The sequence below is a fragment of the Pristis pectinata genome, chromosome 43 (genome assembly GCF_009764475.1).
Source record: "Pristis pectinata isolate sPriPec2 chromosome 43, sPriPec2.1.pri, whole genome shotgun sequence".
NCBI lineage: Eukaryota > Metazoa > Chordata > Chondrichthyes > Rhinopristiformes > Pristidae > Pristis > Pristis pectinata.
In genome coordinates, this window is record NC_067446.1 from 2,825,743 (window position 1) to 2,836,574 (window position 10,832).

The window sequence follows — 10,832 nt, forward strand, 5'->3', positions numbered from 1 at the left end:
ACCAGTGCAATGAAAAACTTACTTGCAGCAGCCCTGTGCATCACAGGGACGTTGCAATAGATCAGAATCAGGTTTATTATCACTGATATATGGCACGGGATTGGGATTGGGATTGGGATTGGGATTGGGATTGGTTTGTTACTGTCACTTGTACCGAGGTCCAGTGAAAAACGTGTCTTGCAAACCGATGGTACAGGTCAATTCATTACACAGTGCAGTTACATTGAGTTAGTACAGAGTGCATTGAGGTAGTACAGGTAAAAACAATAACAGTACAGAGTAAAGTGTCACAGCTACAGAGAAAGTGCAGTGCAGTAAGGCGCAAGGTCACAACAAGGTAGATCGTGAGGTCCGAGTCCATCTCATTGTATAAGGGAACCGTTCGATAGTCTTATCACCGTGGGGTAGAAGCTGTCCTTAAGCCTGGTGGTACGTGCCCTCAGGCTCCTACCCGAGGGAAGAGAGAATGACCCGGGTGGGTGGGGTCTTTGATTATGCCGGCTGCTTCGCCAAGGCAGCGAGAGGCAAAGACAGAGTCCAAGGAGGGGAGGCTGGTGTCCGTGACGCGCTGGGCTGTGTCCACAACTCTCCGCGGTTTCTTGCGGTCCCGGGCAGAGCAGTTGCCGTCCCGAGCCGGGATGCGTCCGGATAGGATGCTTTCTGTGGTGCATCGGTAAAAGTTGGTGAGAGTCAAAGGGGACAAACTGAATTTCTTTAGCATCCTGAGGAAGTAGAGGCGCTGGTGAGTTTTCTTGGCCGTGGCATCTACGTGATTTGACCAGGACAGGTGTGCTGTTCTGCGGCAGCAGTGCAGTGCAAAGACATAAAATGTGACTATAATTTACAAAGATAAATCAGTAGCGCAAAAGAGGAACAACGAGGCAGTGTTCATGGGTTCACGGACCGTTCAGAAATCCGATGGCGGAGGGGAAGAAGCTGTTCCTGAATTGTTGAGTGTGGGTCTTTAGGCTCCTTTACCCCCTCCCCGATGGTAGTAACGAGAAGAGGGCATGTCCCGGGTGGTGAGGGTCCACAGTGACGGATGCCGCCTTCTTGAGGCACCGCCTCTTGAAGATGTCCTCGATGGCGGGGAGGGTTGTGCCCGTGATGGAGCTGGCTGAGTCTACAACCCTCTGCAGCCTCTTGCAATCCTGTGCATTGGAGCCTCTGTACCAGGCAGTGATGCAACCAGTCAGAATGCTCTCCACCGGACAGCGATAGAAATTTGTAAGGGTCTTTGGTGATGTCCGGAATCTCCTCATGAAGTAGATCCACTGGCGTGCCTTCTTTGTGACTGCATCAACATGTTGGGCCCAAGATAGATCCTCTGAGATGTCGACGCCCAGGAGCTTGAAGCTGCTTCCCCTTCCCACCACTGACCCCTCAGCGAGGACTGGTGGGTGTTCTCCTGACTTCCCCTTCCTGAAGTCCACAGTCAGTTCCTTGGACTCGCTGACGTTGAGTGCGAGGCTGTTGTTGCGACACCACACAGCCAGCCAATCTATCTCGCTCCTGTATGCTTCCTCATCGTCGTCTGAGATTCTGCCAAGAACAGTAGAGACCCAGGTTTTGAAGCTTGTTGATTTTCGTACTGAGTGGATGAAAACATTCACAACAAATTAACGTAAATTACACAAACTTTTTACAAGGAAGAGCAGTTTGGTTTGTCCCCTTTGACACTCACCAACTTTTACCTATGCACAATAGAAAGCATCCTGTCTGGATGTATCGCGGCTTGGTACGGCAACTGCTCTGCCCGGGACCGCAAGAAACTGCAGGGAGTTGTGGACACAGCCCAGCGCCTCACGGACACCAACCTCCCCTCCTTGGACTCTTTACCTTTCGTTGTCTTGGTGAAGCAGCCAGAGTAATCAAAGACCCCACCCGGGTCATTCTCTCTTCTCCTCTGCCATCGGGTAGAAGATACAGGAGCCTAAGGGCACATCCCACCAGGCTCAAGGACAGCTTCTACCCCACTGTGATAAGACTACTGAATGGTTCCCTTATACGATGAGATGGACTCTGACCTCACGATCTACCTTGTTGTGACCTTGTACCTTATTGCACTGCACTTTCTCTGTAGCTGTGACACTTTACTCTGTACTGTTATTGTTTTTACCTGTACTACATCAATGCACTCTGTACTAACTCAATGTAACTGCACTGTGTAATGAATTGACCTGTACCATCGGTTCGCAAGACAAGTTTTTCACTGGACCTCGGTACAAGTGACAATAATAAACCAATCCCAATGGGAACAAAAAAAGGTCCATTTTAGTGCTAAGTGGTCCCAGTGTTGCTCTACTGAGGCAGTGATTAGGGTTGTGCAGGTCGGTTCAAGAATCAAACAGTTGAAGGGAAGTCGCTGTTCCTGAACCTGGTGGTGTGGGGACTTCAGGCTTCTGTACCTCCTGCCCGACGGGAGCTGCGAGAAGACGGCACGGCCCGGATGACCATAAGACCGAAAGATGTAGGAGCAGAATTAATCAAAGTCGAGTCTACTGTCAGACGCACAAGTCTGTGTGTGCACAGGTGCAATGAAAAACTTGCTTGCAGCAGCTTCACAGGCACAGAGCATCAGATGGGCAGCATTCACAAGAAAAAAAAACAAATTATACACAATTTTTACAAGACAGAACGCAATCAGAACAAAAAAGTCCATTTTAATGTAAAGTGTTTAGAACCAGAATCAGATTTATTATCGCTGAATCACATGACATGAAATCTGTTGTTTTGCGGCAGCAGTACAATGCAAACATAAAATTACTACGAATTACAAAATAAATAGCTCGACAACGAAAAGGAATAACGAGGTGCTGTTCATGGGTTCACGGACCGTTCAGGAATCTGACGGCGGAGGGGAAGAAGCTGTTCCTGAATCCTTGAGTGAGGGTCTTCAGGCTCCTGTACCTCCTCCCTGATGGCAGTAACGAGAAGAGGGCACGTCCCGGGTGGTGAGCGTCCTCAGTGATGGATGCCGCCTTCCTGAGGCACCGATGTCCTTGATGGTGGGGTGATGCTGGGTGTATAAGTGTTAAAGACTATTTTATTAATCAGGGTTGTGCCGGTCGATTCAAGAACCGAATGGTTGAAGGGAAGTCGCTGTTCCTGAACCTGGTGGTGTGGGGACTTCAGGCTTCTGTACCTCCTGCCCGACGGGACGGCACGGCCCGGATGGTGGGGGGATCGTTGATGACGGACGTCGCCTTGTTGAGGCAGCCCCTCCCGTAGATACTCCCGATGGTGGGGAGGGATGTGCCCGTGATGTACCGGGCTGAGCTGTGTCACGTATCAGCAACAAAAGAAACACACCGACTCATGTATACGTGTTAAAGACTATTTTATTAATAACGACTTACAATAATAAAAATAAATCTTCTCTCTCTCTCCCTCCCCCTCTCTCACAAACAAGATGCTGGAGGACCTCAGCAGAGGGAAATGTATAGCAGCCAAGATGAAGGGGAGCAGATGGGCCCACTTTCTCCCAGCTGCCTTACACGCCCTGGTATCCGAAACCAACGGCTAGCGTTGAAGATACCATATTCCCGTGAGCAGTGTTAAATTCCTGGGCGGTAACGTCTCAGACGACCTGCCCCGGGCCCAGCAAGTCGACGCGATCACAAGGAAGGCACGCCAGCGTCTTCACTTTCTTAAGAGGTTCGGCTCGTCACCAGACTTCTACAGATGTACTGTTCAAAGTGTCTTGGCCATCTGGGACGGTAGTTCGAACGCGCAGGAAGCTGCAGAGAGCGGTGGGACTCAGCCCCAATACATCACGGGCACATCCCTCCCCGCCGTCGGGAGTATCTACAGAAGGCGCTGCCTCGAGAAGGCAACGTCCATCGTCAACGATCCCCCCCACCATCCGGGCCGTGCCGTCCCGTCGGGCAGGAGGTACAGAAGCCTGAAGTCCCCACACCACCGGGTTCAGGAGCAGCTACTTCCCTTCAACCATTCGGTTCTTGAACCGACCGGCACAACCCGAATCACTGCCTCAGTACAGCGACACTGGGACCACTCTGCACCAAAATGGACCTTTTTTTGTTCTCATTGTGTTTTCTTGCAAAGATTGCGTGTTATTTCTATGTATAATTTCTTGTGAGTGTTGCTCATCTGATGCTCTGTGCCTGTGATGCTGCTGCAAGTAAGTTTTTCATCGCACCCGTGCACACATGGACTTGTGCGTCTGACAGTAAACTCGACTTTGACAAGACTGGTTGGCAGAAAAGGAATTTCTTCTCTCCGAGAGTTTGTGAGGCTTTTGACTTCCCAACCCCAGGAGAGTTGTGGAATAGATATTACAGTCCTTCGAGAGACAGAAGGTCTTCCAGTGTTCCTGAAAGTGGCTGCACATGTTGACAGGGTAGCAACGAAAATGGGGCTTAGTAAGTTGGCTACAAAATTGGTGGACGGTGTAGGAGATTGCCAAAGGATACAGCAGGATATCGATCGGTTGCAGATGTGGGCAGAGAGGTGGCAGATGCAGTTTAATCCGGGGCACGTGTGAGGTGTTGGACTTTGGGAGGTCAAACGTAGAGAGAAAGTACACAGTTAACGGCAGGGCCCTGACGTACAGAGCGATCTTGAGGTCCGAGTCCACCGCTCCCTGAAAGTGGCCGCACAGGTCGACAGGCCGGTAAAGAAGACGTACGGCGTCCTTGCCTTTATTAGTTGAGGCACCGAGTTCAAGAGCCGGGAAGTTACGTTGCGGCTTTATAAAACTCCCGTTAGGCTGCATCTGGAGTACTGCATTCAGTTCTGGTCGCCCCCGTGACAGGAAGGGCGTGGGCGCTTGGGAGAGGTTCACCAGGATGCTGCCCGGATTAGAGAGCGTGAGCTATAAGGAAACTTGGGGTGTTTTCTCTGGAGCAGCAGAGGCTGAGGGGAGACCTGATAGAGGCTTATCAGAGGGACAGATAGAGTGGACAGCCGGGATCTTTCTCCCTTAGGGTCGAAATGTCTAATACCAGAGGGCGTGCATTTAAGGTGAGAGGGGGTAGGTTCAAAGGAGATGTGCGGGGCAATTTTTTTTACACAGAGAGCGGTGGGTGCCTGGAATGTGCTGCCAGGGGCGGGGGTGGAGGCAGATACGATGGAGGGGTTTAAGAGGATCTTAGACAGGCACATGAACGTGCAGAGAATGGAGGGAGACGGACACTTGTACAGGCAGAAGGGATTAGTTTAGACGTTTAATTAGAGAAACAAAGGACCACAGATGCTGGAATCTAGTTGAAAAACACGACGATGCTGGAGGAACTCAGCAGGTCCAGGCAGCATCCGTGGAGAAAAGCAGGCGGTCAACGTTTCGGGTCAGGGACCCTTCGTCGGGGCTGTTTAATGAGTTCGGCTCAATATCGTGGGCCGGAGGGCCTGTTCCTGTCCTGTTTGACGTTCTATGTTCCATGCAGTCAGAGGGAGAACATGCAAACTCCCCCCCACCCCACACACACACACACACACACACACACACACACACACAGTTAGAAAGCTTAGTGACATGGTGTCATGACAACAACCTTTCCCTTGATGCCAGTAAAAGAGCTGGTCATTGACTTCAGGAAAGGGGGTGGTGTACATGCACCTGTCTACATCAATGGTGCTGAGGTCGTGAGGGTTGAGAGCTTCAAGTTCCTGGGAGTGAACATCACCAACAGCCTGTCCTGGTCCAACCACACAGATGCCACGGCCAAGAAAGCTCACCAGCGCCTCTACTTCCCCAGGAGGCTAAAGAAATTTGGTTTGTCCCCTTTGACTCTCACCAACTTTTACCGATGCACCGCAGAAAGCATCCTGTCTGGATACATCACGGCTCGGTACGGCAACTGCTCTGCCCGGGACCACAAGAAACTGCAGAGAGTTGTGGACACAGCCCAGCGCGTCACGGACACCAGCCTCCCCTCCTTGGACTCTGTCTTTACCTCTCGCTGCCTTGGTGAAGCAGCCAGCATAATCAAAGACCCCACCCACCCGGGTCATTCTCTCTTCTCTCCTCTCCCATCGGGTAGAAGATACAGGAGCCTGAGGGCACGTCCCACCAGACTTAAGGACAGCTTCTACCCCACTGTGATAAGACTATTGAACGGTTCCCTTATACGATGAGATGGACTCTGACCTCACGATCTACCTTGTTGTGACCTTGCACCTTATTGCACTGCACTTTCTCTGTAGCTGTGACACTTTACTCTGTACTGTTATTGTTTTTACCTGTACTACATCAATGCACTCTGTACTAACCCAATGTAACCGCACTGTGTAATGAATTGACCTGTACCATCGGTTTGCAAGGCAAGTTTTTCACTGGACCTCGGTACAGGTGACAATAATAAACCAATACACACACACACACACACCAGACACAGCGGTGGAGATAGTCAGAATCAAACCCAGGTCTCCGGTGCTGCGGGGCAGCTGCTCTTACCTGCTGTGCCAACATCCCACCCCCAACTCCCCGAGTTTAATTCCCTGGAGGAAGTAAAGGCACAAGAGAGTCTTGTGGTAGGACCCAAGGCTCAGGGTCATCGATTGGTCTGGATGCTCCACTGATGGGTAGTGCAGCGGTTAGCGTAACGCTATTACAGCACCAGTGACCCGGGTTCAATTCCCGCCACTGTCTGTCAGGAGTTTGTACGTTCTCCCTGTGTGTCTGCGTGAGTTTCCTCCGGATGCTCCGGTTTCCTCCCACATTCCAACGACGTATGGGTTAGGAAGTTGTGGGCGTGCTATGTTGGTGCCGGAAGCGCGGCGACACTTGCGGGCTGCCCCCAGAACACTCTACGCAAAAGATGCATTTCACTGTGTGTTTCCATGTACATGTGACTAATAAAGAAATCTTATCATTTATAGTAATTTTATGTCATTTACAGCACAGAACAGGCCCTTCGGCCCACAATGTTGTGCCGACATAGCTAATCCCTCCATTTACACGAATATGTGCCCATCCGAGCCCCTCTTAAAAGCCCCCAGTGAATTTGCCTCCACCTCCCGATCAGGCATCCACCACACTGAGTAATAAACTCACCCCTAACGTCTCTTCTGAACCTACCCCCCCCCCCAACCTTAAATACATGCCCCTCTGGTATTGGATCGTTCCAATGATGGGGAAAAGATGGTGCTTGTCAACCCTACCTGTGCCCCTCATGATTTTATACACCTCCATCAGATCACCCCTCAGCGTCTGCCGTTCCGGAGAAAAGAGCCCAAGTTTGTCCAGCCTCTCCAGATAGCACATGCCCTCTAATCCAGGCAGCGTCCTGGTAAACCTCCCCTGCACCCTCTCTAAACCCTCGACATCCTTCCCGTAGTGAGGTGACCAGAATCGCAGGCGATACTCTGAATGCGGCCAGACCAGAGTTCCGTTGTGGCGGCTCAGCGTTAAGGTGCTGGGGGGGTTACCGTGCGTGGCAGAGACAGACGTCAAGATAACAAAACTCCCATGTTCTCCGGTTGTTCGGCACTCCCTTTCAACTCTCCGGGTCTTGCGTCCCGCTCCCTTTAGGCCCGCTGGGGTCCCGTTTCCCGTTAGACCCCGATTCCCTGTGCTCCCTTTAAACAACAGATCCATTGGGAAAATTTATTACCACTGTACAGTCTAATAAAAGCGAATGAAGAAATGTTTCGGAACATTTAACATCCAATAGTCCGGAATACCTGCCGGTCTGCCTCCAAAGTCTTGAGAGCGCTGGATTATCGGAGTTTCACTGTGGAATCGGCAGTAGGAATGTCACACGGCTCGGTATTAATGCTTCAGCTCAGTAACAACGTGCACAGCTGGTTAATAATTCAAGCATTAATAAGCAAAGGTCAGGATTAGTGTAATACAGCTCAATACTGGCAGGAGTATTAATACTGCAGGGTTCTTGTAACGAGTATTAATGCCAATGGTTCTTGTAATGAGTATTAATGCGAATGGTTCTTGTAATGAGTATTAGTACTGCATGGTTCTTATGAGTATTAATGTGAATGGTTCTTATGAGTATTAATGTGAATGGTTCTTGTAACGAGTATTAGTACTGCATGGTTCTTGTAACGAGTATTAATGCGAATGGTTCTTGTAATGAATATCAATAATACATTTCTTGAAGAGTTTTAATACGCATGGTTCTTGTAACAAGTATCAATAATATGGTTCTTGCAGAAAGTTTTAATAAGCATGGTTCTAGTAACAAGTAATAATACGGTTCTTGTAATGAGTATTAACAATGCATGGGTCTTGTAATGAGTATTAATACTGCATTGTTCTTGTAACGAGTATTGATACTACATTGTTCTTGTAACAAGTATTAATACTGCATTCTTGTAACGAGTATTAGTACTGCATGGTTCTTGTAACGAGTATTAATACTGCATTGTTCTTGTAACGAGTATTGATACTACATTGTTCTTGTAACGAGTATTAATACTGCATTCTTGTAACGAGTATTAGTACTGCATTGTTCTTGTAACGAGTATTAATATACATAGCTCTTGCAGCAAGGATATTAATATGGATGCTTCTTGCAACAAGAGTACTACTATGCATGGCTCAGTATTAACCAGAGCTAAGTGTTTACAAACCGAAAGCATTAGGAACTTGGAGCTCCCCCCCCCCTCAAACCTGCCCAGCCATTCCATACCATGACAGCTAACCTACCCCAGTCCCCGGGTCTCCTGCCCTGCACCAGCCCCCCAACAAGCCCTCGATTCCCCCATCTCCCGAAAGCAGCAACGTCCCACCCGGGCAGCGCGGCACCAATGCATGGAAGGGCCGGGGAGGGGGGCGGAGACTGCACTGCTGCCGACTCCTCTGCGACCCGAGGTGGAAGTCGCTGCAGGGATTTGGCTGCACTTGGGTGCAAGGGCAAGCCTGCGAGCCCGGGGAGTTGAGAGACAGGAGGGTCCCTGAGGGGTGGGAGGGAGGGGAGGTTTCTCCTGACCCCAACCTTCCCTCTGGCCTTTCAAAGGGGGTAGGTGGAGGAACCTGCCAGGGGGGAGAGGGCGGGAGAGAGAGAGAGGGAGAGAGGGAGAGAGGGAGAGAGGGAGAGAGGGAGAGAGGGAGAGAGGGAGAGAGGGAGAGAGGGAGAGAGGGAGAGAGAGAGAGAGAGAGAGAGAGAGAGAGAGAGAGAGAGAGAGAAAAGAGAGAGAGAGGGCAGGAGAGAGAGAGAGAGGGCAGGAGAGAGAGAGAGAGAGAGAGAGAGGGCAGGAGAGAGAGAGAGAAAGAGAGGGCAGGAGAGAGAGAGAGAGAGAGAAAGAGAGGGCAGGAGAGAGAGAGAGAGAGAGAAAGAGAGGGCAGGAGAGAGAGAGAGAGAGGGCAGGAGAGAGAGAGAGGGCAGGAGAGAGATAGAGAGAGAGGGCAGGAGAGAGAGAGAGGTCAGGAGAGAGAGATAGAGAGAGAGAGGGCAGGAGAGAGAGGAGAGAGGGCAGGAGAGAGAGAGAGAGAGAGAGAGGGCAGGAGAGAGAGAGAGGGCAGGAGAGAGAGAGAGAAAGAGAGGGCAGGAGAGAGAGAGAGAGAGAGAAAGAGAGGGCAGGAGAGAGAGAGAGAGAGAGAGAAAGAGAGGGCAGGAGAGAGAGAGAGAGGGCAGGAGAGAGAGAGAGGGCAGGAGAGAGATAGAGAGAGAGGGCAGGAGAGAGAGAGAGGGCAGGAGAGAGAGATAGAGAGAGAGAGAGGGCAGGAGAGAGAGAGAGAGGGAGAGAGGGCAGGAGAGAGAGAGAGAGAGAGAGGGCAGGAGAGAGAGAGAGAGAGAGGGCGGGAGAGAGAGAGAGAGAGAGAGGGCGGGAGAGAGGGGGCGGGAGAGAGGGGGCGGGAGAGAGGGGGCGGGAGAGAGGGGGAGAGAGAGAGGGGGAGAGAGAGAGGGGGAGAGAGAGAGGGGGAGAGAGAGAGGGGGAGAGAGAGAGGGGGAGAGAGAGAGGGGGAGAGAGAGAGGGGGAGAGAGAGAGGGGGAAGGAGAGAGAGAGGGAAGGAGAGAGAGAGGGAAGGAGAGAGAGAGGGAAGGAGAGAGAGAGGGAAGGAGAGAGAGAGGGAAGGAGAGAGAGAGGGAAGGAGAGAGAGAGAGATAGAGAGAGAGAGAGATAGAGATAGAGAGAGAGAGAGAGTGTGCAGGAGAGAGGGAGAGAGAACGGTCCACCCACACTGCCCACATCACCAACAGCCTGTCCTGGTCCAACCACGTAGATGCCACGGCCAAGAAAGCTCACCGGTGCCTCTACTTCCTCAGGAGGCTAAAGGAATTCGGCACATTTCCGTCGACCCTCACCAATTTTTATCAATACACCGTAGAAGGCATCCTATCCGGATGTATCCCGGCTCGGGACGGCAACTGCTCTGTCCGGGACCGCAAGAAACCGCAGAGAGTCGCGGACACAGCCCAGCACGTCACGGACACCAGCCTCCCCTCCGCGGACTCTGTCTACACTCCCCGCTGCCTCGGGAAAGCAGCCGGCATAATCAGAGACCCCCACCCACCCCAGACATTCTCTCTTCACCCCTCTCCCATCAGGCAGAAAATACAAAAGCCTGAAAGCACGTCCCACCAACCTCAAGGACGGCTTCTACCCCGCTGTTATAAGACTATTGAACGATAAGATGGACTCTTGACCTCACGATCTCCCTCGTTGTGGTTCTTGCACCTTATTGTCTGCCTGCACTGCACTTTCTCTGTAACTGTGACACTCTATTCTGCATTCTGTTAATGCTTTTCCCTTGTACTCCCTCGATGCACGGCTGTGATGAAGTGATCTGTACGGACAAGTTTTTCACTGTACCTCGCTACACGTGATAATAGAGACCAGGTCTGACGCTCCCTTCCCAGAAAACCCAGCAGCTTCCCGGTGGGAATTTGCTGGATAAACTTGCGGGA